We start from the raw sequence: 17,927 nt of genomic DNA, 5'->3' as shown, positions 1-17,927 counted from the left end.
TAATTAAACTCTTAAGGAGTGTAGCATTTGCACAATGTGCTCGGCTGCTTCCGTTGAGAAGTGCAGCCACTCGTGCTTTATTCGCTCACAACTGCAAGCAAAAGATTTCGATTATTGTCTCTCTCTTCTAGTCTTAGAGATGTTGGCAGTCATTATTCAAGGTGAACATATGTTCTCCTGCCAGCACTAAATTAGACGAAAGATTGATGGACAGGGAAAAGACGATTGAAAAGACAAGGAAATATTCAGCATGTGCACTAAACGCCTGTTGTTTGTTAAATCGAATGTGTTAAGTTGCTAATGGATGTTTTAGTCTTTGCGATGGTGATGTTATAGGGAAATCCGTTTTAAAATATGGTAGTCAGCTAGGTCTGTGCCTAGTAGGTGCATAATTCAAATAGCAAGCATGTTTTTTGCCATTGGAGGAAAAGACAATCACTAAATTTTTGTTTTAGTTTTTTTAGACAGGAATGAGATTCATTTGTGGAATATTCTGGGTTCTATATAAATTACAGTAAGCTCAGTCAACAGCATTTATGACCTAATGTGATTTCCACAAAAATAGTTTTGATTCATAGATTTGATCCTGAGAAAAGACTCTCTCTCTCACATGTAGCTCCAACCCAGATGAAAAAATCTACTGTGCAACCGGAGCAATGTCAGCTTCATCTCTGTAGCATAACCGCAGGGCTTACTATCACCTATTGACAAATGACAGACTTCTGCAGCGTTGTCCTGTCAGGCCGTTGCACTTCGTCATGGTGTCTTGTGAACAGTGCAGTAAATCCCCTTGGCTATTGGTTCTACTGTAAAAACGACCTGCATCAGCAGGGTTTGTGAAGTGTGCCCACTTTGGTTTAAATACTCCACTGGTGCTCGACCTAAATCGCCCAAGGGCTAGTAGAAGAAGCGCCTGCTATAATGGAAATTTTTCACCGCTCCATTTCGACTAGTGCCAAGTTACTGCTGTGATTTGAGCAGGTCCAAAACATATGCTAGCGGAAGTGCAGGCATCATCACATTAAGAAAAATTCAGTACCGACTCATACCGACATCTGTACTTTTGACAACAATACTAGCAATTGTGAGTTTATTTTCCAGAATTATAACTTTTTTTTTCAGGGTTCTGAGATTATATCTCACAAATAACCTTCTTTGCTTATCAGAGTATTGTGTCATTAACTATGTAGAGTGCTACAAATCAATCATTTATGAGGTTCAATTTTAGTTAGGATGCTCCCTGGGAAGGTAGTTGCCTAACTAGGTTGTAGACATCAACGCGGTTTACTGTGTTTGGAACAAAGCTTCATTGAGCCCTCATGCCTTTAGTTATTTTGGAATTCGTGGAAGTTAACCTTTTAAGTTAACCTAAGTTGTTGAACCTTTGCGCAGTGCATGAGAGTAAGTAATGTGTTGCAGATCAAATGGAAAATAAACATCTAGAGTGCAAATTAAATTAATATGAGTGGCATTTCAAAGTGCTGTTTAAAACGCCATCAAGGCTGTTTTACTTAAAAAGCCCTTTCCACATAAAAGACACATCATTTGCCGAACACACTAAATTCGAAGGTCATGTTGCTATATGAACAAATTGACTGCGGTGTTCTTGTTGAATGTCCTTTTGTGGGCTTTTAAGGCCGTGCCTTGTATTTGATTACTAGTTTCTCTCCAGTGCGTTTTCTTTTTTCAGTACAAACATCAGCCTCTCACGCCATGGTCGCCTACATCTGTGAGAGACAAAGGTGTGAATTCTTGCTAGTTTCGTGCTGGCTTGATGCCTTTTACTTGCACTTCAGTTTAACCCTGCAAATTGCTATTACTGCTGTTCTCATAAAGTAAAACCTTGAATTAGGAGGATTCCATCTCATTAACCGCATACAAATACTTAGACAGCAATGAACACCTCAGCATGCTCTCTGCTTGAAATGTTAGTGGAGGACCATTTGAGAACCAAATAATACCATAATTGTTCTCATGCAAAGAGTCCACTGCTACTAGGAAGCCGCTGGCACGTTGTGAGTCTGTATATTTGTAGGGGTCCCGAGAGGTGGTGGTCTTAAAGTCCAACAGCTGCCAGAAGGGACTCCATCATGTCTGGGTCAGTTCAGTCGCTGCAAGTTCAATTCAAGCTCCAATATTGTCCAATCCAATTGATTTCGCTTTCAATGGCACCAGTTTCACCTCATAAATGATCTAATTTCCATGAAAACTCCATTCAAACTCTTTCACTTAATATCCAATTTCTTCAGCTCATCCCCACATAATAGACACGTCTACTCTCTCATTGCAGCTCCTCAAATAAGAATGATGAACCCTCTAGACACTTGGACGCAGTCTGAGACTACATTTCGCCTGGCTTTGGGAAAACAGACAATGCTAGTTTTTCTAGTGTTGAGTAAGCCCCCTGTGATTAAGATCAACTCCATTGTGCAAACACTGATATTGCTGTCCATTGGAATGCAATATCTCACATTTACATGTGTGCAAATAGGAACCACATTTGAGGATGCTTTTGATGGGTTCCTGGACAATTAGCCATATTTACCAGTAAGTTAACATTGGTTCAGGAGAAATATTGACATTTGTCAATATTCTGACTGTTTTGTTCCATAGACTTCCCTCTTAAAATCACCAACTAAGGCTACTGCAAAAGTCAGAGTGAATATTGACCCTTATAAATATGAATCAAAATGTTGAATTGATCTCTGGTGAAATTACAGACTTCTCTCATTTAAAGCATTCCAGATTTCTCCATTTTGTCTGCATAAACAACTGCCCTTTCTTAAAATAGCTCAAATTGCTCTGATCCCCTATTATATGCAGCTACACAGTTGAATGGTTGAATTCATCTGATCTTAACAACGCAGGTTCTGTACCACGTCACTGAGTTAACCTAGCCATTTAACATGGCACTGGCATTTGGGTGGGGAGTCAGCGGATCAATGGTTTGGAAATGTCACTGGATTGAATATTGTATATGACAAAGGAGGAAACTATTTGCAAGTCCATTCCAGTCTTATACTTGGATTCTGAGTCACACTGAGCAATTTTCTGGCAGTAGGACGGTAACCTCCTTGTTGAACCAAGGACCAGAAGAATGTATCACTCGTTCCTGGTAGCTTAGCAACATGCTGAACATCTTTCGGGTCTTCAGATGCAGATATGTAAATATTGTTTCAGGTGAATTTACATAACACAAAGACGTTAAATCTTGATGTTGACACATAATTTGTTTTTTCTGAGTACTTCTCAAATGTAAAAATGTGCTGCAGACAAAACAATTTGAGCACAGTTTGAAGAGTGTTTGCTTAACATTTGAGATAAAATGGAAGGATTCAGCATTCTGGGAAAAGGTTTATCATACTATTAGTGAAATATAGCAGTGTCGTCTTGAAAAAAGAATCCCACCAAAAACACTGGGAATTATGGGAAGCAGTGCATTTTTATTACAAAGTAAGTGCTGCCATAAATTACCTTTAAAACCAATACCGAATTAAATGGAATTGCTGCCTTGTTACTGTAAACATATTTTTATCCAATTATATCATATTTCAAACTGAATTTTAAGAGGATTATAGTGTGACAATCCATGGCCTACAAATATTGATGGCTTGGAAATGGAGAGAAATTGAATTGCCCTTTTTTATAAATATATAAACACTATCATTAAGACTTTTTGGTAGCCACACTTTTGAAGTAAGATTTGGAGACAGACAAACCAACCGACTCAGCCGCATTTCATGGGAATGCAGGAATTGTTCATGGATCAGATTGAAGTGAACAGACAGGTGTGTAATAGTACCCCAGGATCCCAAAGGCACGGAAAGTTCTTTTCACCAATGAATTCTTCAAAGAGAAATGTTCAAGGGCTATTCTGGCAACAAAGAACAAGTTAATTTGTTATGAGGAGGCACGGCTTCATTTCTTTGCGACGACAAATGTTGTGCTGTGACCATTTGAGGCTATTCTCCATGTGGAGGAGTGCTTCATTTGTTGTGTTGTGTCAAATACGTCTTATCTTGTTTTGGAAAGAATGGGGTGCACATTATGTTCCATCAAGGTTGATATCGTTTAAATCCTTTCCCCATCATTGAGTGTGGTGATACTCGTGTCTTTATCTAGAGTGGCCAGACACACACTCAGACATCATGTATTATCATCATGTACAACCTGCTCATTGTTATCTTGTTGGGATCTTCTTGAAACTACTTTGTTACAATGAAAGGAATGCTTGTCTGTCAGGTAAGAAGCTGTGCATGCCCTTGAAAGTTTGGATCTAGTGGCATGTAAAAATAGGCTCCAATGCTCATTCATGATTTTGAGGACATTGACAGGGATACTTCAGGAGCTGTATAAACGTACTGCTAAGGAAGCAAGTAAGTCATTACGGGTTTGGGACGAGATGAGGGTGAGTAAACAGAACTTCCATTTCTGGGTAAACTGGTCCTTTAAAGACTGAGGTGAGCTTTAATCTTTTGATAGGTTTACTAAGCAACCATAGCAATCTCTGCTGTTCTGTGATCCGGAAAATCACAAATGGCTTCTCCAGGTTTATCTGATTCTGGGTTGCATTTCTGACGGATCATCATACACACAGTATCTTCTCTTTACTTTCGATACACATCGTCATTTATAGTCACGAAAGCCTTGAAACTCTCTTCAGTTCTTTGTTGGATCATGTCCATTTTTTTCCCTTCTTTCCACTTTTGATAACGTCCCATTCTCAAGGCGAATGCTCATAAGTATTCTAGGATCCATAGACTCATTACTATAATAGAGGATCAGGGTTGAAAGCATTATTATTCAGAGGAAGGGACAAATAAGCTTGACACCAGGATTGGGCTTAAGAACTGATTCAGCCCTGCACACTCTTGAGGCTCATTCTGTTGCCTTTGATATGACGAGTTGTCCTTTGGAGACGCAATTTAGGCCCCACACAAACCGCCGAGACACATAGTGTGTCTCTCTCTCCACTCAGGCCCATTGGAACTTTTTTTTTTTTTACTGAGAGTTCCTTTTGATTAATGATATGCAGACTTTGCACATAACTAACAAATCTACGACAGAACGCCTCATCTGGGTGATAGTACATTGTCTGGGGATAGTACAAGCAAAGCAGTATGCTCCATTGTTTTCTCAAAAGAAGGTTGATAATAAAATGTAAAATACTCCCACAATTAGTTGTGAAAACACTACTCAACAGAATAAGATAACAATGAAGCACAACCTTTAAAACTGACTGACTTCCGAAGATAAGAGTTTAATGAAAGAGTTATAGTAGTAGAAGGAAACTGAACATTACATAACAGTGGACGGGTAAATCCTATAGACCACACTATCAAAAGGCAAAAATTAGTTCATTTTATCCTCGGCTCTCAACCTGTGTTTTTTTATTTAATTATCATGTTCGTGTTTGAACAAGTATGCGTTGTGGCTTAGACACTAATTTCATTTTTTACTCTGTATGTGAATTTAGGGATGTCCTAATGGGTTGTGCGGGGACAATGGAAATTAGCTCACAGCTTTGGAGATGAAAGGGTGATTCAGATGAGCAGTCAGGTTAACAAAACCGTCAAAATGAAAAGAGGAAAAAGAGGGAACAATGGCACTGTTACGGCTTTGAAAAGAGAATTGTCTTTGGGGACTGTTTTGGACATGTAATGTGTCAAACAGCATCAAAAGCCCTAGAGTACCTCTCAAATTCATTGTGCTCTATCTCTGAGGGCAACAACATCCTGGTACCTTTCAAATTCCAGAGGATACACCTAGTCTAAGATGTGTTTCTGTTCTTGGTTTGTACCTTTTCCTTTTAGGGATACTTCATCCCAAATTGAGAGTTCTGTCATTATTTACTCACCTTCATGTCATTCCAAACCTGTATGATGTTTGGTCTTCCATAGAACACCAATGGAGAAATTTTGAATAATGTCTGGGATGTTTTCTCTAATGCAATGGTTTTCAAGTTGCAAAAACAGTCCATGTGACTATGTTTCAGGCTGTGTGTTTTGTACAAGGAACAGGCTGAAATTGTAGTTGTTATTTACTGAATCATGGACAATCATGGTCACCGTTCACTTTTATTGAATGAAGAAACAGCACAGCTTGGACATTCTGCGATTAAACATCAGTTCCACAAAGTCATACAAGTTGTAAAAGCCAAGAGGGTGAAAAAATGCTGACAAAACTTTCAATTTTAGGTGAGCGATCCCAAGTTGGTGTGAAGTGGAAACTTCAGCAGCCCTTCATGCACTTCAGAAATGCTTCAACAAAAACACTTTTCTAGTGAAATGAAAATAAGAGCAAAATGCTTGGGAAAAAAAATGTGTGGGTTTCACTTAGACACAACAAGCATACCAGCAAATCACCCAAAGCTTGTGTCTGAGAAAGCAAATGAAAACTAGATTTTTATATTTTCTGAAGAAATTGCCAGGGTTTTGCAGATGGTTTACCAGGATGTTGCCATGTTGTTGCAAAGACATTAATAGTTGGTTGCTGTGTTCTGGATGAAATATTGTAGCTGGGTAAAAATCTGAATTCTTTATCTAATTTTAGTAACGTTACACAAAATTAGTATTTCATAAGACTAACTGGTTAAATTTAAGGTTGGGAGAGGATTTTTCCTTTTAAAAGGAGAAAACATCGCGTTGTGTAGTGGAAAGAACTTCAACAGCCCTTTAGAGCACTTCCGCAAAAACACTTTCCTAGTAAAGTGAAAACAAGAAAAAAGAAAAAAACATTTCTGTAGGTGGGTAAGGAAAATTGGTATTTTTAACCTAGTGATGTCACACAAAAGGAGTATTTAATAAGACATAATGGTTAAATCCAGGGTTTGGAGAGAAGCTCTTGGAGAATGAAGCACATGGGCTTTTTTCAGGCTGTTGTGCTCTGTCCAAGCATAACTGACTGAAGTGTTTCCTCTGAGACAAGCAGCCCTGAATTGCTGTGGCCATCCCCATGGATTTCCCAGTTTCTAGCCTTGCTTGCTTATTGGGCACTACCAGTCTCACAGAAGCTGCTTACCCAGTCCATTTCACGTCTGAAAAGGACACAATTGCACAAAATCACAGAGTGTTTCCCATTAACACCAAGCTTTCCTTCCCATATAATAGGGTGGATTACTGCAAATGGTGCTTTGGGCTTTTTTAGGAGCTTTTTTTTAGCCCTGTTCTTGTGAGATGCCAACCTGACAGCTGTCAGACTGCTTTCATTGCATGATAAAGTGTAAACAGTGAAATCCTCACTCGCTCAGGTGTTGCTCTTGTCAACAGTGTGTTTTGTCAGAGAATCTGAACCTCAGGATATTTCTTTCCAGATGTCCTATCGCTGATCACCTCAATCCCTTTTTATTTGCCAAAGTCTTTTCAGATGGTGAGGCATCTGTTTGGTTTTACTTGAATTCAAGTTGTATATCAGGGTTAAAACAAGTCAAGCTTTAACCACAGCATCTGTGGCTTGCCTTCGATCGCCATAGACCATTTCAAATCATCTGTTTGTTTCAACAAGCAACTAATTAGTTAGTTTTTCTAGGTGAATAGATGTCTGTCTATCTGTTTACCAATGTTTTTTTTTTTTTCTGATCTCAACAGTTTTCTAGTATCCTAGTACAAATGATTATTTACATGTGTGTGTATATAATTTTATATATATATATATATATATATATATATATATATATATATATACACAGTACAGACCAAAAGTTTGGAAACATTACTATTTTTAATGTTTTTGAAAGAAGTTTCTTCTGCTCATCAAGCCTGCATTTATTTGATCAAAAATACAGAAAAAAATGTAATATATATATTATTGCAATTTAAAATAATTGTTTTTAAATGTATTATACTTTAAATTATTATTTATTTCTGTGATGCAAAGCTGAATGTTTAGGATCATTATCACATGATCCTTTAGAAATCAATCTTATATGATGATTCATTATCAAAGTTGGAAACAGTTCTGCTGCTTAATATTTTTTCAGAACATGTTATACTTTTTTAGGATACTTTGATGAATAAAAAGTAAAAAAGAAAAACAGAAGCTATGTTTTTAAAATATAAATATTTTGTAAAAACAATATACACTACTGGTCAGTAATTTTTTTTCTTTCTTTTTTTTTAAATAAAATCAATACTTTTATTCAGCAAGGATGTGTTAAATTGATAAAAAGTGATAGTAAAGAAAATATATTATTAGAATATATATTATTAGAATTTTTTTATTTTGAATAAATGCAGTTCTTTTTAACCTTTTATTCATCAAATATATTAGACAGCAGAACTGTTTCCAACACTCATAATAAATCAGAATATTAGAATGATTTCTAAATGATCATGTGATAGACTGATGTTACATGTGACACTGAAGGCTGGAGTAATGATGCTTATAAATAAATTATTTTTTTTAAGTATATTCAAATAGAAAACTATTATTTTAAGTTGTAAAAATATTTCACAATATTACTGTTTTTTCTGTATTTTTGATCAAATAAATGCAGGCTTGATGAGCAGAAGAAACTTCTTTCAAAAACATTAAAAATAGTAATGTTTCCAAACTTTTGGTCTGTACTGTATATATATATATATATATATATATATATATATTGCCTTTTCATGTTCATCACAGGAGTTTAAAGGACTGCATATAACTTTTTTATTGACAGGTTAGTATAAGCAATTATTATCATGCAACACTAGGGATGCACCAATAATAAAACCATATAATAAAACCAAATAATCCATCTTTATTTTATATATATATATATATATATATATATATATATAATATATATATATCTAAAAAAATTAGCATATTGTGATAAAGTTCATTATTTTCCATAATGTAATGATAAAAATTAAACTTCCATATATTTTAGATTCATTGCACACCAACTGAAATATTTCAGGTCTTTTATTGTTTTAATACTGATGATTTTGGCATACAGCTCATGAAAACCCAAAATGCCTGTCTCAAAAAATTAGCATATTTCATCCGACCAATAAAAGAAAAGTGTTTTTAATACAAAAAAAGTCAACCTTCAAATAATTATGTTCAGTTATGCACTCAATACTTGGTCGGGAATCCTTTTGCAGAAATGACTGCTTCAATGCGGCGTGGCATAGAGGCAATCAGCCTGTGGCACTGCTGAGGTGTTATGGAGGCCCAGGATGCTTCGATAGCGGCCTTAAGCTCATCCAGAGTGTTGGGTCTCTCAACTTTCTCTTCACAATATCCCACAGATTCTCTATGGGGTTCAGGTCAGGAGAGTTGGCAGGCCAATTGAGCACAGTAATACCATGGTCAGTAAACCATTTACCAGTGGTTTTGGCACTGTGAGCAGGTGCCAGGTCGTGCTGAAAAACGAAATCTTCATCTCCATAAAGCTTTTCAGCAGATGGAAGCATGCTCCAAAATCTCCTGATAACTAGCTGCATTGACCCTGCCCTTGATAAAACACAGTGGACCAACACCAGCAGCTGACATGGCACCCCAGACCATCACTGACTGTGGGTACTTGACACTGGACTTCAGGCATTTTGGCATTTCCTTCTCCCCAGTCTTCCTCCAGACTCTGGCACCTTGATTTCCGAATGACATGCAAAATTTGCTTTCATCCGAAAAAAGTACTTTGGACCACGGAGCAACAGTCCAGTGCTGCTTCTCTGTAGCCCAGGTCAGGCGCTTCTGCCGCTGTTTCTGGTTCAAAAGTGGCTTGACCTGGGGAATGCGGCACCTGTATCACATTTCCTGCATACGCCTGTGCACGGTGGCTCTGTATGTTTCTACTCCAGACTCAGTCCACTGCTTCCTCAGGTCCCCCAAGGTCTGGAATCGGTCCTTCTCCACAATCTTCCTCAGGGTCCGGTCACCTCTTCTCGTTGTGCAGCGTTTTTTGCCACACTTTTTCCTTCCCACAGACTTCCCACTGAGGTGCCTTGATACAGCACTCTGGGAACAGCCTGTTCTTTCAGAAATTTCTTTCTGTGTCTTACCCTCTTGCTTGAGGGTGTCAATGATGGCCTTCTGGACAGCAGTCTTACCCATGATTGCGGTTTTGAGTAATGAACCAGGCTGGGAGTTTTTAAAAGCCTCAGGAATCTTTTGCAGGTGTTTAGAGTTAATTAGTTGATTCAGATGATTAGGTTAATAGCTTGTTTAGAGAACCTTTTCATGATATGCTAATTTTTTGAGATAGGAATATTGGGTTTTCATGAGCTGTATGCCAAAATCATCAGTATTAAAACAATAAAAGACCTGAAATATTTCAGTTGGTGTGCAATGAATCTAAAATATATGAATTTTTTATCATTACATTATGGAAAATAATGAACTTTATCACAATATGCTAATTTTTTGAGAAGGACCTGTATATATATAATTGTAGGTTATGGTTGATAACTACAAAAATAGCAGATATTAAAATTATAAATTAATAAAATGAAGTGCTAAAACCTTAAATTAGATAAATTGCAGAAAGAAAATCAAATTCATTATAATATACAGTACAAAAATGTATATAGATTTTGAGATTTGCTAAAAATTATATAGCATTGTTATTATTAGTGTTCTGAAAGATTTAATGTAAGTGAACTTTCTTTTCTAAATGTAAATATCGGTACAAAAAAATTGACAATAAATTAAAAATAATCTAAAATGGAACTGATATATTATATGTTCTCAGTTAACTTTTTTTTTGTTGTTGTTTCAATGTTTTTAAACTGTGAATATTTTACATTTATCCTGATGCAGTTCCTTGCCCCACTGACTTCCATTGTATAAGTGCAAACATGGCTTTTGTATTTGTTTGTTTGTTTGTATGAATCTAATTTTTTCTGTGCTAATTAACAGCATCTGTGCTATTAGAGATTGACTCCAACCTGGAAGATTTGTTTAACAAGTATGACACAAGAAGGGATCATTTGTGATAAAATCTCTTTCTGTCGTTTTATAGATAATTTTTCCCTTGGGCAGAAAGCTATAGGACATAAGGTTGAAGCTCCATCAAGGAGGCATGATAAGAGACATATTTATTGCTGTTAGTGCATCTTACAGGAAATACTACATCCCCGCTTTTACCCCTCAAGCTGAAGAATATAATGAATCTAGAGAACATTTTTATGATGGGTATTTGTGTTTGTAAATAGCTGTAGGCATATTTAATCTATAGATTTTGTCTTTCTATGATTTGTAATTGTGTTTTGGCTTGTAGTCAGAGAACAGAAAGTGTGTATGTGTGTTTATGGGTGGTGGAATTAAGCTTTACCCTCTGTGTGTAAAACAACTCAGTCCAAGGACACTCTTTGATCACAGAATTGTTTCGTCCTGGAGGAAAGGAAGTGAGTTTACAGAGCCTGATGGGTTATGATTTCTTAGTCCAGCATCCACCCACATGCTTTGACTTTTCCATCTGCTGTAAGGTCTGGATGTGTTTTGTACAATATATCCAGTGTGCTGCATTGTGTCAGTGTTAAAGATTATTGTTTATTATGCCCTGATCTTTTTTACATTATTGTTTTTTTTCATTTTCTAACCCTCAAGTTGATTAATTATTTGTTTGTTATGTTTATTTCTATACTCACACTGTTCATTTCCACACAATTTCCATCTTAAACTTATCTTAAATACTATTTTTTGATAATAATATAATAAAAGCAGTAATAATCATAATAAAATAATTATGATAAAAAATAATAAAAATCCAATTTTAAATCAGAACTGTATTTTTTTATCGCAATATATATATATATATATATATATATATATATATATATATATATATATATATATATACTGTATATATATATATATATATACTGTATATATATTTTTAATGCATAATTTCATTTATTGCATTTGAAATTATTGATTTCAGTATTTTAAAATGAATTGCCATAATGTGAGTATGGTACTAACAGGTTTTTTTAAAACTACTTTTTTTCCATGGAATCTTCTCAAATCTTATTTGCACACCAATATGTCATTCCAGGTTGTTGTTGTGTCTCATTACAAATTTTGACAATAAAAAGTCATAAAATCTAATGTCAGTCACCATTCATATTCCATATTTAAGCAACTGCATCATTCTTCAATAACGCAGTGCAGCTTTGATTAAGAGCAAAGATGACACATCAAGGTTAACACTGATCGCATCACGCCTGGTTTTATTTGTGTTGTTTATTTATTTTTAATTTATGCACTGGAGGCTACTGTCACTCAATTATCTGTGTAGTGATGACAGTTAAATATATTTCTGGAGGTTGTTTTCAATCTAACAATACTTCTTTATTTATCATGTGTGCTTACCTGAATTATAGACTGACACAATGATTATTATAGACGGACTGATGATGATGACATCAGACAGATTCTGTTGCGCTGCTGTTTTTGCTTTGTCTATTTTTATGTAGAGTTGATAAATGTAAAATGCTGAAGCAGAGGGGTGGGTGAGGGAAAATACACTTAAATGAGACATTTTATTAAACTGTATTTTTAATTCCTTAGCACAAATCTAAGATCAACTTTTGGATTTTTCTTGACAAGTTGAGCACAAAACAAATCATTTTAAACTGACATTTTAAACTGACCTTTTTTATTTTTATTTAAAGTATGGAAACCTGTTTCCACAACTGAATAAAAAAATTTTGAGAAAAAAAGAAAACTGCGAAACAAAAAGTTGCAAGATAAACTCACAATTCTGAGGAAAACGTGGGAATTTAAACACTCTTTTATCGCAATTCCGAGCACTTTCCACAATTTTGAGTTATGTCCCAGAATTCTGTTTACGTCTCGCAATTCAGCTTTTTTTGTTTGTGTGTTAAAAAATAAAAAATTTAATGACAACTTTTTATCTCACAACTCCGACAAATTACCAAAAAAACGGGCTTCCATATTAAAAATATATTAATATTTTTACAATTTTTGTAAATATTACAATTTTGTAAACAAGAGTTTCATTTTGTATCCTACATTTAAAATAAAATAAAAAATGAATTAAATTAAAATATGTATGTATGTATACTAATAAATGACAGCAATAAAATAAATAACAATATATTGATAATTTTATTTCTCAGTGGTTTACTGAAAAAAATAAGTTTTCACTTAGTAATTGCTAGTAATTTATATATATATATATATACAGTACAGACCAAAAGTTTGGAAACATTACTATTTTTAATGTTTTTGAAAGAAGTTTCTTCTGCTCATCAAGCCTGCATTTATTTGATCAAAAATACAGAAAAAACAGTAATATTGTGAAATATTTTTACAACTTAAAATAATACTTTTCTATTTGAATATACTTAAAAAAAATAATTTATTCCTGAGATGCAAAGCTGAATTTTCAGCATCATTACTCCAGCCTTCAGTGTCACATGTAACATCAGTCTATCACATGATCATTTAGAAATCATTCTAATATTCTGATTTATTATGAGTGTTGGAAACAGTTCTGCTGTCTAATATATTTGATGAATAAAAGGTTAAAAAGAACTGGATTTATTCAAAATAAAAAAATTCTAATAATATATATTCTAATAATATATTTTCTTTACTATCACTTTTTATCAATTTAATACATCCTTGCTAAATAAAAGTATTGATTTTATTTTAAAAAAAGAAAGAAAAAAAATTACTGACCCCAAATTACTGACCAGTAGTGTATATTGTTATTACAAAATATTTATTTTTTAAAAACATAGCTTCTTTTTTTTTTACTTTTTATTCATCAAAGTATCCTAAAAAAGTATAACATGTTCTGAAAAAATATTAAGCAGCAGAACTGTTTCCAACTTTGATAATGAATCATCATATTAGAATGATTTCTAAAGGATCATGTGATAATGATCCTAAAAATTCAGCTTTGCATCACAGAAATAAATGATAATTTAAATAATAAATTTTAAAACAATTATTTTAAATTGTAATAATATATCACAATATTACATTTTTTTCTGTATTTTTGATAAAATAAATGCAGGCTTGATGAGCAGAAGAAACTTCTTTCAAAAACATTAAAAATAGTAATGTTTCCAAACTTTTGCTCTGTACTGTATATATATATATATAATTTTAAAATAATTACAAAGAAACAGCTGGTAACATTAAATTAAGTATAAATACTAAAATAGTACTTTCTTGTAAAACCTAGTCTAACAATCTTATTCACAATTTCAAAAAAAAAAAATTTTTTATGGTGATAATCAATAGTTAAATCCTTGTCCAGTGCCTCATGAAAGCCATAATGACTTTAGATTTGCATGACTGGCATATTATTACAAATACTTATCTGCTTTGGGGCCTGGGTAATTGCTAATTAGGCAGAATAGTAATAAGTTGTATATCTTTTGGGATTAAACCCCTTCACGTGGGCATAATTTCATTTTATAATGCTCCTTTAATATGTTGTGGGGAATTTTTAATATGTTCGGCTGTAGATTTCTTTTAGCAGCGCACAATAGAGTGCAATCACAAGTGGTCTATATAGGTATGCTATCCAATAGACACATCTTGCACTCCGAATCATCTGAAATGAAAGCCAAAGGCAAGCTGTGATTTCTCACCGTTGTAGTGTGTTTATCATTTACACTCGGTGAGTCTCTGCATTTCACCCTCATCAATTATGGATCAGCTGGGCCCCCCATCCAAGCAGCTTCGTTTCATTCTCATTAGGATCTTGTGCTGACACTCTTCTTTTCTCCACGCTCCATGGCTTCTCCGTGGCTCCCATAAAGGACTTTAACCAGACAGCCAAGCTTTGTTCCCCCAACCCTCCCCCTCGAGCCGATGGCAAGTGACAAAGATGAGAAGGGTGACCACCGTTAAGTGCTTATGTCAGTGGTTTCTGGGTCTAAGAGCTGTGTGGTAGGCCTGGCCCCGTGCCAGAGTGGCTTTAGATAAAACATAAGGCTATAGAACTGTACATTTGTGCAATCCTGACACTGTCGACAGTGGACAAATGGATTAAAGACGAAATTAATGGATTTATAATCAATCAGGAACATCCACAGTTCAAAGTCTCTACAAAATTCAGCCATCCCAGGGCTTATAAAATAGAAAAAATATTTATTATTTTCATATATTCTTTATATGTTATGATATTTTGTTTTTATTTTATTGCACTTGTTTTTTTATTTGATATTATAATATTTTGTTTTATATCTTATTTTTTTTGCATTTAATAAAATTATATATATATATATATATATATATATATTTTTTTTTTTAATTTTTTTTTTTTTTATTGAAAACCATATAATAACTTGCTTTACACTACCCTACTGTTGACTTCTCTGTGTCTTGGATTTGTTTAATACTGGTTTTATACTGTATATATTTGAATCAACTGACGAAGCAGGGGAACCAGACAAAAAATACTTGGAGAGTTTTTGAAGAAATGTCCATATGTTTTATATATCTGTTCACAGACCCCCTGCAGTTTCATAGACCCTCAGTGGTCCACGGACCCCAATTGAAAACTAGGCTATAGAGGTTCAGGTAGGACCAAATAGTGGACATTTGAAATAATCACTATATTTAAAGAAAATTTGAATCGTTGTAAATTCATCCTCATATAAATTGCACGGGATAATAGCTACCGCCAAATGATTAAATATAAATAGTCAGAGCACATTAAAACAGATTGTGTTTCAGGATTAATTTCTCAAAGCATAATATTCTGTCATGTAACCGTTATTATATGCATCTAATTCCCCAGATGAAGGCAGGGACGGGTCTGTGCCTATTTTTGAATGGTAACATCTTGTTCAATGCCTTTTAACAAAGTGCTATTTTTCCTCAGAGATATTCGTTACGAGTTTCTGAGATCGGACTTGCAGCAATGATGGAGAGGAAACAAAGTGTTGGTGAAAAAGAAATAATGTTAAAACAATCAGCTGGCGACCCATTGAAGATCATCCTTATTGTGGTGTTCTTTTTGAGGGCCACTGCGAGGAGTCCTTTGTTCATTGACTGTCACATTGTCAGCTGTTTAAATAATGGATTTGTGTGGCACTATGTATTATGCCTTGGCCAGCGTCCCTTGACAATACCATTTTAAGGGAGTCTGGAACAATGGGGCATATATATTTTTGGAGGCTATTAGTTATATATATGTCAAGAAGGTATTTTCTCCTCATGTGGTTAGTCAAAGAAATCTTATTTCTCATATTCATGCTTTTGTCGGTTTGCTATAAAGCCATTATGGAGCCAATAAGCCTAGTGTTTTAAATCCCTACCATTTCCATTCAAAAAGCCCTGCTGCCAAGATTATATTTAGCTTATGATTGGCATTTATTTAAACATCCTGCATAAGAAAAAATCTCTATTTAGTGAAGTATAATGGTTATTGTGTCCCTAATACACGCCCTAATACAGATGATCATCTGCAACATTTGAGGGCTTCAAAGCAAAGTTTTTTTTTTTTTTACCATACATGGAGCTCTTCATTATGGATGCATGCAGCATCACAACAGGAACACTTTGCGATTTGTTGTGATTTGTTTACACAGTAACATCTGTAATCGGATGACAGTGATGAATGTGATGAACGACTGAACTGGGGGTAGTGTTAAGTGAGTGGGCTTCTATAGGTCGGGTGAAATGTGTGACAGTGGACCATGGTGTGGCCCTCTAGGAACAGATTTGCAGCATCTCGAGGGACATCATTATTCTGTCATAAAACAGGGGGCAGGTCAGATTCTCCACAGTTTTTTTTAAAGGCTCCTCGGGATGCTGAGATGATTTATTAATCTGCAAACAGAAGAACTGGTGGATGGCTCAGCTTACAAAGACAATGGGTATTCGTTGGGACATTTGTCAAATATTGGACAATAGGAAGATACAATTCATGGAACCTTAGGTGCCAATTAAAGAACCTTTGTTTTTAAGAGCGTATTTATTCTTAACAGGTTAAATAGCATGTTTGATCACATTATGATAAAATAACAACACCTAGAGAATTTATTGTATTTGTAATAAACACAACATTTTTGAAGATGATAAATAAATAGAGTACATTTTTGTCAATGCATTGTCTCATACTAATATCCTTATATAAATTACCTCAACACCTTCGGCCGCTATGGCATCTATTTTGCACATTCTGATTTTATTGGAATCTGACTTTTGTGGTAGCTTGATCGTTGAAAACACTGTTGAAAAACAGTAAAGTAAAAAAAATAAAAAAAGTGTGTTTTTGTTGATGCATTCTCTCATACTGATCCTTAGAACCGGCTACAATAAACGATTTCCCCCAAATTTACAGTCTGAACAAGTTGAGGCTAGTTGCTGAAAGTCCGAGCCAGTCTGTAGATTAGAGTTGACAGATTCCACAGAAAATCATGTAGTGTATGTTTGTCAGAGACATTTGATTCTAGATTTTTATTCTTGATTCTAGCCGATTTTAGAACACACATTGTTTTCATTTGTCATGCGTGTCCTAGCAACAAGCCGCACATTTCTGCATGAGTTTGTTATGATCAGAATAACTTTAAAGTCTGGTAATGTAAGATCCTCAGTCATTAAGTGTAAGATGGCCAGTTTTTCCTCTGTGACTATTTTCCAATTTTCCATGCCCCCTAAAACGGCTCGTTTAAACACGCTCCCACATGTCTATGTCACTATGTTGAAATGTTTGCGTAATGCCACCCAAATGTTCACGCTAAGAAAGAATGCATGGTTTTTAGTAACTGCAGTAAGTGTTGAAGCAGTCATGTAAGGGAGATGCTGTGTGTATCTAGGCGAAAGCAAAAACACTTTATTTGGCCTCCCGAAGTAGATGCATTTAGGAATCTTTAAAATTACTTACAACAGAACAGCAACGCATTTTATGGATGACTGTTTCGTGAATCTAGGAGAGGAGATCATTCTGACTTTGCTACGACAATCTGGCGCATCTGAATCAGCTACTGTAAGTATGTTTTGTTAGTAGT

This window comes from Carassius carassius, chromosome 48 (genome assembly GCF_963082965.1).
Source record: "Carassius carassius chromosome 48, fCarCar2.1, whole genome shotgun sequence".
NCBI classification, from domain to species: Eukaryota; Metazoa; Chordata; class Actinopteri; order Cypriniformes; family Cyprinidae; genus Carassius; species Carassius carassius.
Note: the sequence above shows the minus strand (reverse complement) of the source record.